We start from the raw sequence: 14,720 nt of genomic DNA, 5'->3' as shown, positions 1-14,720 counted from the left end.
ATTTGCTCATGTATATGCATTAGTCTTGTGTATTAGTAATTTATACACATCCTATCTCTATGTAATATGCATAGAAGTTTAAAATCATTCAGTGCCCTTTAATTTATGTGAATGAGTCTGCCCTTTCATTGAGATCACTGTCACAATCAAAAGGTCACGTAAAAGGGGCTCTTAAATTTTAATTTTGATTCTATCATGAATGTATAATGTGCAGGATATTTACTGTGCAATTTTAATGTCCATATCTGTTTAAAGTCATTCATCAGAAAATATTATCATGGTCCTTAGTTTAAATAAATAAAAATAAATCAAATAAATCACTATAGTGTAAACATTTAATCCTAGAGACATTGGTAGATCCTAAGTTAGAGCATGAAAAATATTCCACCAATCTGTAATAAAGGATCTAGTCACTCTTATCAATGGGAACACCAGCTGTACTTGTACATACCATGGATTATAAAAAGGGGTGTACTTAGGTCTGTAAGACTTAGAAAAGGCTGAGTTTAAGCAAGTTAAAACTGAAATCAAGTCTAATTTCAGTTTTTCATCAAATACTCTATCTGGAAGCTTTTAGGTGTTTATGAACATTCCATGTTCAGTTTTATGTCATGTTACTTTCATGGGATTTAGAAGATGCTTGAAACATGGAGAAATGTTGAAAGGTTTGATTAAGATGCTGGGGCCCTTACCTGTACATCTGGGCTGTCCACTGAGAACTCATGCCAGCTGGCTTTAGCTGTCAAAACACCAACATCCCAACAATAGCTCTAGAGCCAAGGCACAACCAGTTCAGATTGTTGTATCTGTAAAAGCAATATGTTTCAGAAACCCAGAAAAAGCTGAAACAAAATAGCGATTTCAGAAGCAGGGCGGCAAATTGACTCTAACTGTGTAGGACTAAAACCGAGGAAGAAGTACACCTTTAGATATTGGGAGGAAGTAATCCTTGTCGACCCTCCCCACCCTCCATCTTATTTTTCATAAGGTCTGTCTAAATAGTCTTGGTACGTTGCTTTAATGTTTCCCCTTTTTAACCTGACCAATTATTTTTTAATTTTTCCTGATTAAATTTAACAGGCTAAAAACAGAGTCATCTAGTTTGCTGCAATAATTCTCAGTGGGGTGGTAGGAGGATATTAAAAAGTACTAAGGGTTTGCTAGTGTTATGTTCAGTATTGTAATATAAGTATGTTTAGAAAAAATTTGAACCTTTTCTCATGTTATAAATTATAGAAAGTAAAATGCAACACAAAAATCTTCTTGGGAGGTAGAGATACAAGAGTCTTCTAAGTATCAGTGATGATCAAACGAGGTGGAGGGAGAGGTGTGAAGCTGGGAAACCCCCTCTGCAGGGGTGTAGCAGAGTTTGTGTTATTTTTTAAATGCTTATTAAAAGGGGGTGTGTGGTAATACGTCAAGAAAAATTGGGGATGTTGCAAAGAGAACCAGGACTCAGGAGCCTGGAGTCTCAATTCTGTCTCCATGTGCTACCTGTTGTACTGCTTTATGGCTCAGTTTCTCCATGTCTAATATGGGGGGTAAGCCCATCTACTAAGTGGCATGCTTGAGTTGAACACAATATAATAATTTACTGAAGCACCTATCACTCTTTAGAATAAAGGTGCCCCGTGAATGAAGAACATTTCATCACTAGAGCAACTCCAGGTGACGACACAAAGCAGGCACCATATGAGTGAGGGCAGAGAATTAACCAACTCCAGAGCAAATTCTCATACAGTCGGTCCTCGATTTTCACGGGTGTGGAACCCACGGATATAGAGAGTCGACTGTACTACACCAGTTTACATAAGGGACTTGAGCATCTGCAGATTTGGGTATCCGTGGGGGCCCTGGAACCAATGCCCTGATACTGAGGGATGACTGTGTATTCTTAGTGAGTAAAGTTAATGGTTAGTTCCATTTTATGTTTTTCCTCAACCCTTCTGGGATATCTAGCTAAGTGTTTTTGGTGATATACCCAAACTTGATGTTAGTATCAAAGTGGAAGACAGTGAGGGTGATACAGATGGGGTACTTTTCAAAACACCACTGCCGTGCACATGTCAGGGGTTAAAAACCCTTCTCTCTGAGCAACAGACTGGGGTACCTAAGGAAGTGAGAGCATCTCCCTAGACATAAGATATTTCTTGGAACCTCCATCTGTCAGTGTTATTGCTTTGCCAGTTTTCTTTCTGATTCGTTCCCGCTTTCCAAGGTAAAAGGTAGAGTGAAAGGGAGCCTCATCCTCCACAACAAGGGATGCACTTCTGAGGGGTGGTAAATCCCAGAGTTTCCCCGAGGAACCTGTTGCACTTGGTCTCTCTCATTAATAGGGCCAGCTCATGGCAGGAGTTAGGTAGGCTTCAGTGCACCATCTAAGGTAACTTCATGATTATATAACTGGTCATATCCCATTTAATGATGTTGTCTTTGGTTCAGAGACCATCACCAATGGAACAAGGTAGGCGTGTGGAACTAGTGGCCTTTTATTTAGTATTCCACATCTGTGCTTGGGGCTATCCTCAATGCCGCTGGTTTCTTGAAAAACATTTCTAACTCTCTGGCTGTCCGTACCCCTGGAAGTTCCTAAGAAAGTTTTCCAGGAGCTGCAACTTGTCGGTAATTCTAAACTGCCAGTAGAGACAATCATGTGCTTAGGGTGGATGATAGATCTGAAGGGACAGATTGCTCTGTTGATTCAGAGCTAAAAACTGGCACTGAGTTCTGCTCCTCTAGAGCATATTATCCAGAAGGGTGCCAGACAAGAGGTTATGAGGGAGAAGACTGATGGCATATTGCTAAACATCAACAAAGCGGAAGGTCTATAGAAGGTGCGGCATTACAGCTTTGAATGTGGCACCTGCCTGCCTTCTTGCGTACACACACGGATGTTTCATGCACCCTCTGCTTAGCAAGAGAGGGCAGATGTCCTCCGTACAACACAGTGCTTCTGAGTAGCGTATTTATATACATATATATGTGACTTCAAAAATGAGGCCACTACAGTAATAATACCTAATATTTAGTGAGCAGAAAATATGTGGGTATATGACAGGCATGAAGTCAGTGCTTTTTAATCATCTCATTTAATCCACACATAACTCAATGAGTTTGATATTTGGCCTCACTTAATCGATGAGGAAACTCAGGCTCTTTGAGATTAAATGCTTTGTCCAACATCACTAAGAAAATAAAATGAGGAACTGGGATTGGAACCAGTGCTGTAGGATAGCCCCAGCAGGTCGTGCTGAAGTGTTTGAAGCCATGCAGTAAGATTGCAGAATGTAACTCACAGTGACAGGTAGAGCAGCTCTTGGAACAAAAGTGCCCATGGCCCTTAAGGAAGGATTTCGGTAGCTTTGCCACCAGCAAAGCGTTATTTAGATAGGTAGGGTTATGTGCTTTGAAAGGCTCTTGCCAGGCTAACACTACACAAAGAGAAATCACTGAGGGACTGGAAGCTGAGGCACGTGGTTTGTCCACATCACGGGTCCGTTGTTGATCTGAGACTAGAAGCACCTTATTTTCCCCATTGATCAAACTCTTCCTTTGTCTTTGGCTACAGATGCCCATGGCCAATAGGATGGTCTGAACTCTGTTTTTGCAGTGTGTTGATTAAAGTGTTGTGAGGCAGAAAATGAAAACCTTACCAAAATTAAGATACATTATACTCATTGCTTCCTTACCATCTCTCAGGCTTTTCACGGTCTTGGATAAAGAATGGTTTACTATGACAGGAGTCATTCTTTTATGATCGTCTGTGCTCTCAAAGTGTTTGTAAATTAATTTGTTGATGATCTTTCTTTAATGTACTGCCTGTGGGCCGTGCACCAAATGAAATCACTTTTGTACAATAATAGGATTTCAGTTGTCTGGAGGCAGAAGCAGAAGAATAAGGGAGAGCATTGGAGCAATCGTTTGTAATTACATTTGAAACGTTTATTTAAAGAAATATGTATAAATTGTACTGTCAGAACTCTAATGACAGGGATGGCCATTGTGTTCTGTGACTCTTAACCTGCTGTATTGAAGTTTTAGACTAGGAAATACATTGAAGCATTGAGGCTGGCACAGATATTTTATGTGCCCAGAGGTTAGAACATTAAAAACAATTTGAATATTCAAGCCAGCATTAGCTATTTTACTTTTAGAGATAAATTTAGGCTCAACCGCATTCGTTGTATAATTTATATACTGTTCTCAGAGCTCAGGACATGGGCTATGAAGACATAAGATCATTTTACTTTTCCTTGTCTATTTCATCAGCTTTATTTGAATAACAGGCTGGGTTGAGTTGGGCTTTTTCATTATGGGAGAATTATATAAATAGATTTACATATGTTTATTGGATCATACAGGCAAACATTTGGAACTTCAGACTAACTTTAATTAATTCTCTAAATGACTATCTGGATATTTTAAAAACAGTTACATTTCCTTCACTCCAAATGTATGACCAGTGACAATATATCCAGAAACATTTTTCTGGAGCTTTTATAGTACTTGTGCTATTTTCAACTTGACCATTTGAAATATTCTTTTGCAGTCTTTTAACTCTCTAATTATAATTGAATATCTGTGGGAGGCAGAGCGGTAGAAAGAATCTTAGGGCCAGAGCTAGGAGGCCAGGCTGGGATTTGCTTCTGGGATAGATCTGTGCTTATTGGCACTAATAAGAGCTAGGATTTGATTGAGTGCTTACTATATGCTGGGCATAATGCCAGTCACTTTCCATGAATTATGTCAGTGATCCTTTGAGACAGTATTATTTCTATCCCCACTTTACAAATGAAATATGTAAAGAGTTTATGTAATTTTCTCAAAGTCACACAGCTAAGAAGTGGTAGAGCTGGGCCACTTGCATCTGACTTCAAAACCCAAACTCTTAGCCACACACCAAATTGGAAATCATTGAACCCTTCTGGGCCTCAGTTTCCTCATCTGTAAATCTTGTAGGCTGAACCATGTGATCAATAAATAGTTTCCAGCTCTGAATTTTTTGAGTTCTCATCCAGCCGGGAAAATAGATGTAGGAACTTATGTTTGCCATATATTTTAGCCTCAAAGTGGCTAAAAGCATCCGCCAAAATTTGATGCTGAAAACATTGCAAATAGCTAAACAGCATGCAAGGAAGTAATTGTCAAACAGATAGCAGCTGTGAAAACTTTTCAGCATTTCAACAACCCATGGGGGTGTTTCTTAAGAGCAATAAACTAAGTGGCTAAGCGTGTTGCCCATGGAGCTGAGACACAAATCTAGACCCCTGAGAAATTACTGTGTTTCCAGGGTCTAATACATTCTCTATCTTAGGATAACTGCCTGAATACAGCAGACAGAATCTTTATGAACCTCGGAGCCATTGGTATAACTTTTTGGTCTTGATGTTAAATAAAAAATATTTTACTAGGTCATCACTTGGTTTATTTGATATTTGGTTCTCCAAGCTGCCACCTGCCCTCCCTTGTGTCATTCATTAAAAAGTTTTTAATTGGTCATAAATGCTGTAGACATTGTGTTACTTTATAAAATAAAATGAATATACCTATACACCTCCAAATATATATATGAATATATATACACATATCTATTTCCAAATCTTTCCTCATACTTTCCTGCACTACAGTAATTCACTGAGCCTTGTTAAAAAAAAATCAGTGACCTGTCCAGCTATAATGCTAATAGCCATCAGTCGTTGATACTTCTTAATGTGAACCCAGGAATTTATGTTGAAAAGTGACTTGATTCTTTCTTCACTATTAGTTAAAGTGGAGTCTGTCTTTGCTCATAAAGCTAAAACATCTAAGCCAATGTAGCCAATGTCACAATAACAATAACAACAGTGACAAAAATCCATCAAGCCGATTGCTTGGCATTCTCGTGATTAAGCAATCAGTTGATTGGCTGAATGTTCTGTTTTTCAAATTGCTGTTGTAGTGCTTCTACTACATTTGCCTAATGCTATGACATAGAGCCTCTCAGACCTGCCTTATCAGCATCACCTGGAAATTTGTGAGAAATAGAAATTCTCTGCTCCTAGCCCAGATCTACTGAATTAAAAACTCTGCGGGTGGGACAAATAGCAGTTTGTGTTTTTAGGAGAGATGATTCTGGAGAGATGATTCTAATAATGTTCACTAACTTTTGAGAACCATGGTGGCATCCACTAGTTAAGCAGTTTAAAAAGAAATCAGTCACAATAATTAATTGTCATCACAGAACAACCCAAAGCTTCACCTAATTATTTGATTCAATCCTTTAAAAATCCACCTAAGAAAATAATTACTAAAGAACAACCCCTGAGAAAACTGGGCTCAGTGATGCTTCCTTTGTTTTCATTATAAACAATTTTGTTTTCCTTTTTTCTAACTTCTGAAATCTGTGAAAACGCCGTATAAACTGAAATATGCTTACTGCATTCAGAAATTGTATCCTGACTTTGTTCCAATTGTGAATGATTATTACACATTTGTCTCTTTTTAGGTCAGACACACCAGTGGTTTAACATTCTTATTTCCCTTACAAAACATGCCAACTCTAATTTAAGGCTCTCTTGGGTTTATAATCCACAGTGGTGCCAGTGAAAAATTGGAAAGCTTTAGATGTGATTTTTTGTAGCTTTTCCTACTTGTTAAGGAAAACCACCCAGCTACAAAAAGCTGCAGGAAATGTTATACAGATGCCACCAAATGGAGGAAAAACTTAGAAGAGCCATGTTCTTAAAGAGCACATTTTTAATATTTAAAACATGTAAGATGTTAGAGGAAAACATCAAATGTCTTGACTATGAACTTATTTAACCAACACATTAATAAACTACTCATTTTGTGAATCCAATGGTGTCAGCACCTAAAAATATTCCAGGGTGTGTTTAAAGGTAAAATTGTTGATGCTTAAGTATAAACCTTTTCTCTGATCTGGTCCACTGAGGTTGAATGAGTACTGAACGGGACACAATTTGTAGTATTTTAAATCCATTCAAGGCTTTCACTAGGAAGCTCCTTATGTATCTTCAGCTTTCAAGGCTGTACTTGCCTCTCTTCCGTGATATCAGCACCACCTAGCGTACATACTAAAAACTCCCTTTAAACCAAACCATCTCTTTCTGAAAATCTGCCTTCGGAACACTGTCCTTTTTTAAACAAGTCAGAATTCTCAACAATAGTACGCTAAAGGAGAGAACAAAATTTTCACTTTCAGAAATTATATACCAAGGTCAAGTTTTCAAGTCAGTGTGCTATTTAAACTTTTATTTACTTATGATTTACCTCTGTTAAGCCAGGTGTTATGAGGATGGTTATACCATGACCATATCATAGGGTTTGTCTATAGACATGCAGTTATTTTTTTAAAGTGTAATGGGGTCACCAACCATTTTACACAAATTTGGTTAACCTAGCAACATTAAATTCCTTCTGTAAATGAGGCAGTTTTACTAAAAGAATGATGAAAGGTAACATCTCTTTCCATTGCATTTTGTGCATTAACTTCAAATGTGGGTATGTTTTGACATTAAATGGCATGAAATTAAACAGAGGATTGGTAAGTATGTACTTTATTTCAGAGGGGCTGCATAAGGAAATAAATATAATTCTCCAACCTAGAACATCTAATTTGGGTCTGAATAGTGGCATGTGCCTGCAAACAGGCTTCTCAGCAACAGGACAATTGCCACTGACTGCTTCACTGCGTTGCTCAGTAAATGAAGAGAGAATATTAATTTCTGGGGTCACCAGTTTCTTTTCATAAGTAGAACTTATGTTATAAAATGCTCTTTTGCTACAGTAATATCTGATTTTTCTCCAATTATTTTATTTTCTATAGCTTATCCAACAAAAGTATTAACACATACGTTAACAACGTCGAAAGTAGCCTACTTTAAGAGAAAATATGCAGAAGAAGAAGATTTACATCAAGATTACCATGGGTATTTTCCAAAAGTAAGGGTTTATTTATTATTTTTTTAAAAAATTTTATGAGTCTTGTCGATAACAAAGGCTCTTGTTCTCATTTTTCTAAAATGTAGATTGAATGATGTATTTGCTTTCCAGCACCTGATACTGCCTGAGGACAGGACTTGCATTCTCAAACTTTCTCTAGAGAAGCTCAGATTTCTTGAAGACCCAGAAACCTACTTAAGAAGGTCTGTGTTAATTAACAATTTGCTGAGGAAGATCCATCTAGAGACGGAGAAAGAGAGCTATGAATACTTTAAAGAAGCTCCCTGTTATAAGACTGCTTATTCTGATACAAGAAAACGGCTGAAGTTTATGGTACAGGAATGCTGTTCTCAGTCTCTCTATTATGAAGAGCTGCATTCGTATCATATTGTGCCTTATGCTTCGGAGAATGCCATTTATGGAATGGGCTACACTAGCAGCCACTTGGAGCAAAATTCTCAGTTGCTTATTTATAAAATGAATTAAAGTAACTGTTAAAGTCCATTGATACCTTGTTTCTAAATGCCTGAACTGTTTATAGTGAAGATGTTAACATAAGGCACTAATTAGCAGTGCCCTTGAGATCAAAGATGAGATGCATGCTGAACTGATTGGAGAGAACCCTGGTTATTATTCAGCAGTCCTTACTATCAGCCAGCCAAATTGAAAATATGTCCACATATTATAAAGCGGAGAATAAGTGCTTTAGAAGCAAAGTTTTTTTTTTTTTTTTTTTTAAGATAAGGTGTGTAGGAAGGGACCTATATTAAGTTCTTACACAGATTTAAACATTTCAAGCCCCCTATTTCCAAATTCTACTACTCTTAATGGAAAGTAACAAAAAGTAACAGATTCAGATTAAACAAATAATGTCTTGTCCCGAGGATTAAATGTGGAACGAATTAAATTTTCTGTAAATGATGAGAGAAAGGGTAGATCCTTTCTGAAATGCTTTGGCTTGTCAAGCATTGTGCCAAGTAATTGACACCATTCTCCTTTTACCATTAGTGGCAATTCAAGATGTGGCAAACCTACTGCAATTTAACTGCTGAATGTAACAACCAGAACACTCCACATCGATCCATTTTACATTATTATTTTTTTTTTGACTTCATAGAGTTTTCTCCTTCAAAGTGAAATTTAATAAAATAGCCTTGCAGATGGGCTTTTGTCTAAGTTCTAGGGGTCAGTTAAAATTTGTGGTGGGCTTTTAGTTGAGTTTAAATTTATTTATGATGTCATTTTTATAGGCTGTGAAGCTCAGGAAAAGGGTAGGCAGGTAATATTTGATTTTAATAGGCAGGTAATTTAAAAAATCTTACCTGCAAAAACTGGTGAGAACAACAAAAATTCTACATGATGTTATTTCTTCATCTAAGAGTTCATTTAAGGCTGTCTGGATGAAACTTTGCACTGATTTTTGTATAATAGTCGACCATTCACTATTTGACAAAATGTTTCAGAATGCCTTTGGTGGTGAAGTTTAGATAAGTTCCTATATTTTGCAATTTGAAAGGTAATTATTTAACAAGTTTCATAGATTCCTGAAATTGTTTGAAATGGTTCGTGATGTTCTCTGAGGTTTGAGTGAGATGTCTGATTTCAATGTCCAGACTTACGTTCCATGGCGCAAACATCATTTAAAGAATTGTCATTAACTGATAAAACAGATTGGAAAACTAGGTGCCAAAGCTATATTCAAGAAAATACCAAAGACCCAAAGATGAGTGTTAGAGAGACTATGATAATGAAGATAAGAATCTAAAATAAGGATTGTACAGGGCATAGAAGAACAGTGTTAAAGAGATTTGGAACGATTTGCTTACTAACGTGCTTTCAGAGCACTTTATACATACATAATAACGATAGTCAAGGGCACGGCTTGGGCCTTCAGTGATCATATGTTTTTGCAAATCTAAATATGGTGACTTGTCAACATTGTATCTTCCCTCATTGGATGCCATCTTGTAAACAAGAAGGCCTTTATCTCTTAAAGAGAATTTTGTTTTTAGTTTTGATTCACTACTTGCTCCCTCTAATGAATCATCGGGGTGATTAACATGGATGCTTTCGGTATAAAGAATATTGGTGCCCTAATTAGCATGCATTGTTAAAGACCACATAGATATATAATTGATAAAAGTATTGGGTTTCTATTTAATTGCTCAATCAGAATTAGGAAAAAATGCTTTAGAACAAATTGGAAAATTATAATTGAGGGTAATTTTTTTTATATACATTTATTTATTTTTATTTTTGGCTGCGTTGAGTCTTTGTTGGTGCACGCGGGCTTTCTCTAGTTGCGGGGAGCGGGGACTATTCTTCGTTGCGGTGCGCAGGCTTCTCATTGCGGTGGCTTCTCTTGTTGCGGAGCACGGGTTCTAGGCACGTGGGCTTTGGTAGTTGTAGCTCGCGGGCTGTAGAGCGCAGGCTCAGTAGTTGTGGCGCACGGACTTAGCTGCTCCGCGGCATGTGGGATCTTCCTGGACCAGGGCTCGAACCCATATCCCCTGTATTGGCAGGCGGATTCTTAACCACTGCGCCACCAGGGAAGTCGAGGCTAGTTTTTAAGGCAATTTAGTGTGAATGGTGAGATAGCTTTGCCATACAAATATAAATATTTTAAAAATAATTTAAGGGCAAAATTTGTCACCTAAGTTCAAAAACTTTATTTCACTGCTTATACCACACCTTATTCCTCCGAATGTGTTTATTAAAATGTAGATTTCTTAAACAATGGGAATATTAATTGAATATACTCCAAATTTGATAGGATAATTATTATGTACTTTGAAAGATAGAATTAGCTCTCTAATAGTTTAAAACTTTTTACCAAAAGGAACGTTTGGCTTGGTTTAGGACAATGTCTACAAGAAAACATGCCCATGCTAATAGGTATGACTTACAAATATACCACATATTGAAATTGTTTGAGGACAGAAATGTGTATACTTTGGGAGAGAAAAGAGAGGGAGAGAAAAAGTTTCCAAGAAAGTGTAAAATTGTAATATTTACTGTATGTCAGAAATGTTAAAGCAGGAACTCTTGGACAATGAACCCATAACAGACATAAAGTCTGTTTTATTTGGTGACATCATTAACTGAACTCTCTGAATCTTACATTCATATGTAGAGAAGGAACTGTCTTAGAAACCAGTGGTATTTGTGAATATGCTTTTTTTTTTTTAAGAAATATGTGTTGATTTCAAAACAGGTTATTTAGAAAATATCTTTTAGAACATTTAATTTCTTTTCCAATAAACAATTCATAGACAAGGAGTTGACTAATGTCATCTTGACTTATTAAAAAAATACTAATTTGTATTTAAACTGTGTTAACTTGTCTGAGTTAACCAATAAGATTACTGTCATTTTACCATGGCAACCTGATATACAGGGAGACCCTATTCAGACCTGCTCTGCTGACGCCATCCTGCATGATCTATTATGGGAGATGCAAAGGTAAGAGAACAGTGACAACTTTTTTAGAACCTTGACATCCTTTCTTTGGTGACAAGAGCCATGCTTAATGTAAGAAAGATAGAATAGGAAATCTGAGTGCCTTTGGTAATGTTGATCAATCTTCTGGGTGCCCAGACAGCCTAAAGACCTGATAAAGAATAAGAAAATGAAACAGAGAGGAAAAATGAGGGTAAAAGGAAGAAAACAGGAGGGGATAGGGAAATAAGGAGAAGAATTAGTAAGTGAAAGCAAAAGTTGTTTCCTGTCGGGGGTGGGTGGTTGCTTGCTGTACTCAATCGTTCTTTCCTGTGTCTGCTGTAGATCCCAAATCCAAATTTCCACAATGTATTGATGTTTCCTTACATTCACCAAGGATGCATAAGACCAGATTCTATTCAGCATATGTATAATTTGAAATGTGGTACTACTGTGAAATATCCCTGAAATGGAACTTCTTGGGTAGAGGAGAAAAGAAAAAACAGAAATTAAGTTGGAAGAAAAACTAAATTGTGAGAGCCTGTGTACATGTGGTTAAGCTCAAACACATGATCAGATTTCAGTGTACATCCCAAGATTTAATAAACTCAGTGCTAGAGGACTTGGAAATAAGTGCCATTCCCCACTGTTTATTGAGCAACTGCTATGAGCCGGGCACTGTGCCAGGGTTGGGGATACAGAGGTGAATGATGCACAGTTCTTTTGTCCAAGCAGTTCATTGATAAGGGAGGAACTCGGAGATGTTTGGGGGTTTTTTTAATGTAAGAATTCTTTACTGGGAGTAGCACCTGAATTTCTCTCTTCCAAACTGTGTGATGGTTATCAGACGTGTATCTCCAAAGGTGTTTGCAGCTAAGAAGATGCACAGGGGAAGAGAATGTCTACTGACCTAGATTTTAGAGCAGAAGGAGAGTACATTCTGCTTTGCAGTGTATTTTATATTTGGAAGCATGATGGAAAACCAGTGCTGCAGAAGGGAAGTGTCACTGGCCTTAGCTTCACCTGGGGCATAGGAGGAGGTAGGGAGACAAGTGCAAGTACAGAACAATTTCTCCTCCCCAACCTCTCTAGCTGTGAGGTTCTTTTACAGGGCAAATCAGGTTAATATCAATGTCAAGGAGATCCTTGAAGGAGAAGCAAAATCAGGAGATCACAGCCTGAGAGTTGTATATAGTGTGCTCAAGGTTAGAAGGGCAGCTTCCTTTAATTTGCCTTGTGTTGCTGAATTGCTAAAATGAACCTCTGGATTTCTTAAAACATCAGCTACTGGCGCCATGCTCCTTCTCTCCACTGGCTTCCTCTCTGAATCACAGCCCCTGTCTTTGCAGTTTGCTGAAAGTGGAGGTTATGGTTCTAATTCTTTATTGCCTTTCCTTTCTTCCGTCATTGATACTGATTTGCTCAAAAATATTGTACCTGGAAAAAAGCAACAATTTGCAGTACTGGTTGAACTCCCTTGGGAAAGGTTTCCAGAGTGTATCAAACTAGAATTCATCTCAGTTTCTTGATACAATTCTTTTAAAAACTACTCTACATCGTCATTAAATAATTGTCTACTAAGGTAATCTTTATGTTTCTAGAGTTCAGTGAAAGGTTATCAGTTCTACATGTTTTGCTAAAGAAAATACCTTAGGTTGGAAACAATGGAAGATCATGTGTAATTAATTCAAGCAGTTCATGAGTATTTATATAATATTTGGAATTTAAATTTATGTTCTTTTTTCCCATTCTCAAACTTCATTACTATACATCAGCAATGTGACATGTCTCCGAATTTTTATTTCCTTATTAAATGGATCATTTCTGAAAGTTGTTGTTACATTCATGGTTGAACCCTTTGGATGATATTTCCCTATTAAGTTTCTAACTTTCCACAAGAATTATTCTATAGTTGGGTAGATAAAGAACATTCCTCTACAGTAGCACTTAAACCTTCTTTTGCGTATAAGTCACTGGATATCAAGTTAGAATACAAACCCTTTTAAGTAGCTCTGGGGTGGGGTCTGAGAGTCTGCATTTCTCAAGTTTCCTAGGTGATATGGGTGTTGCTCTTCCACTGGTTCAAAGCATATGCATTCACGTCTGTTTTCCATAGCAATTTTTTTCTTTAAAGAAATGAAAAGCAAAAAGTAAGTATCATAAACTGGTTTTCCAAATTGGTCACAAATATTACAATATTTTATAAAGTAAAATATCTAGAAAATGATTTATAAATTTTATCTACATCAAGTGCAGAAAGGGATCAAGGATGTAGTCATGTACCATTCTTAATCAGTCAGGAAGCGACACATGGTAAATTTCTTCTCCTGATTTTTTCCCCCTTGATTATACCCAGATAAGGGAGCTTCATTTGGTAACATTAAAGGTGAAATTTTGTTCACAGTTAACATGAATTTGGCAATTTCTTGCTTGACTAAATTTGAGAGAGTCTTATAAAAACCTTCTATGTTAAATTCAGACTTATGGGTGTCTGCATGAGCTGAAGAATTTGGAAAGCCTGAGCTGAAAAATGGTACTTAGAATTTCGTCTTCTTGCCTGAACTCTTTCTTGAGCTTTGTTCCATGAGAGATCCTTCCCTTGCTATGGACTTTCTGTTTCTCTTTAGTTGTCGGTGTCTGAGTGAGGGGTGGAGGATTGGTGTAAATGAGGAAGTCAGATAAACTGTCGATTTGAGCATGCCAAGTGATTTTTGTCAGGCTCTCCTTTGGTCATAAATTATTGGTATAGCTATTGTGAAATATAGTGTCATAAATTTGTCACAAACCATTAACGAAAGGAGAAAAGCAGGAACTTAGTTTTGTGGGAAGGTACCCAAATACCAAGCAGATAGTGTTCTACAACATTTATTTGGGAAAATGTATATGTGTTACATAATCTAAAATGTGTCTTTTTCACATTTAAAAATATTTGGGTCATGATTTAGAGTTTTTATTGGATTGTTTTTTAAGCTGAGAGGAAGAAGAAAGGTCACTGTATTTTAAAACACATTTGACATGTTACTAATAAAATTTTATTTCTGGTGAAATATAGGTGCCTTTATTAAGTAGGGGCGGGGGGTTCATGAACTTTGGCATTTGCTTTATGTCCCTCACTTCCAGAGGTCTCATTTTAAAGGCGTACGGTTTTATTTCTTTCAGTAGTTTATTTTCAACACAAATTTTACTGAAGTATTTCGAAGACATTTCCAATCTCTAGGTGGATTTTTTTTTTCACTAAAATTGACCCCGAAATGTTTTTGAGGTAGCATGAGTCATGAGAACACTTGACAGAACTCACTCAATTTAGGTCTTTTTCAAATATAAGATCATAAATCTCAGAG

At 37.0% G+C, this 14,720-nt stretch overlaps 1 protein-coding gene across 2 annotated transcripts in view; it reads left to right on the top strand.

Annotated features, from left to right (window-relative positions):
- Positions 1-14,426, top strand: part of SYT16 (synaptotagmin 16) — a 280,210-nt gene extending 265,784 nt beyond the window's left edge. For both annotated transcript variants that reach the window (XR_010942488.1, XR_010942490.1), the window contains exons 9-11: positions 7,826-7,941; positions 8,053-8,144; positions 11,339-14,426. The gene's annotated coding sequence lies outside the window, so the exon portion shown is untranslated. The remainder of the gene's footprint in view (positions 1-7,825; positions 7,942-8,052; positions 8,145-11,338) is intronic.
- Positions 14,427-14,720: the final 294 nt, after the last annotated feature.

The sequence above is a fragment of the Pseudorca crassidens genome, chromosome 1 (assembly GCF_039906515.1).
Source record: "Pseudorca crassidens isolate mPseCra1 chromosome 1, mPseCra1.hap1, whole genome shotgun sequence".
In the NCBI taxonomy this organism is placed as follows: domain Eukaryota; kingdom Metazoa; phylum Chordata; class Mammalia; order Artiodactyla; family Delphinidae; genus Pseudorca; species Pseudorca crassidens.
This window is presented reverse-complemented; position numbering and strand designations above follow the sequence as displayed.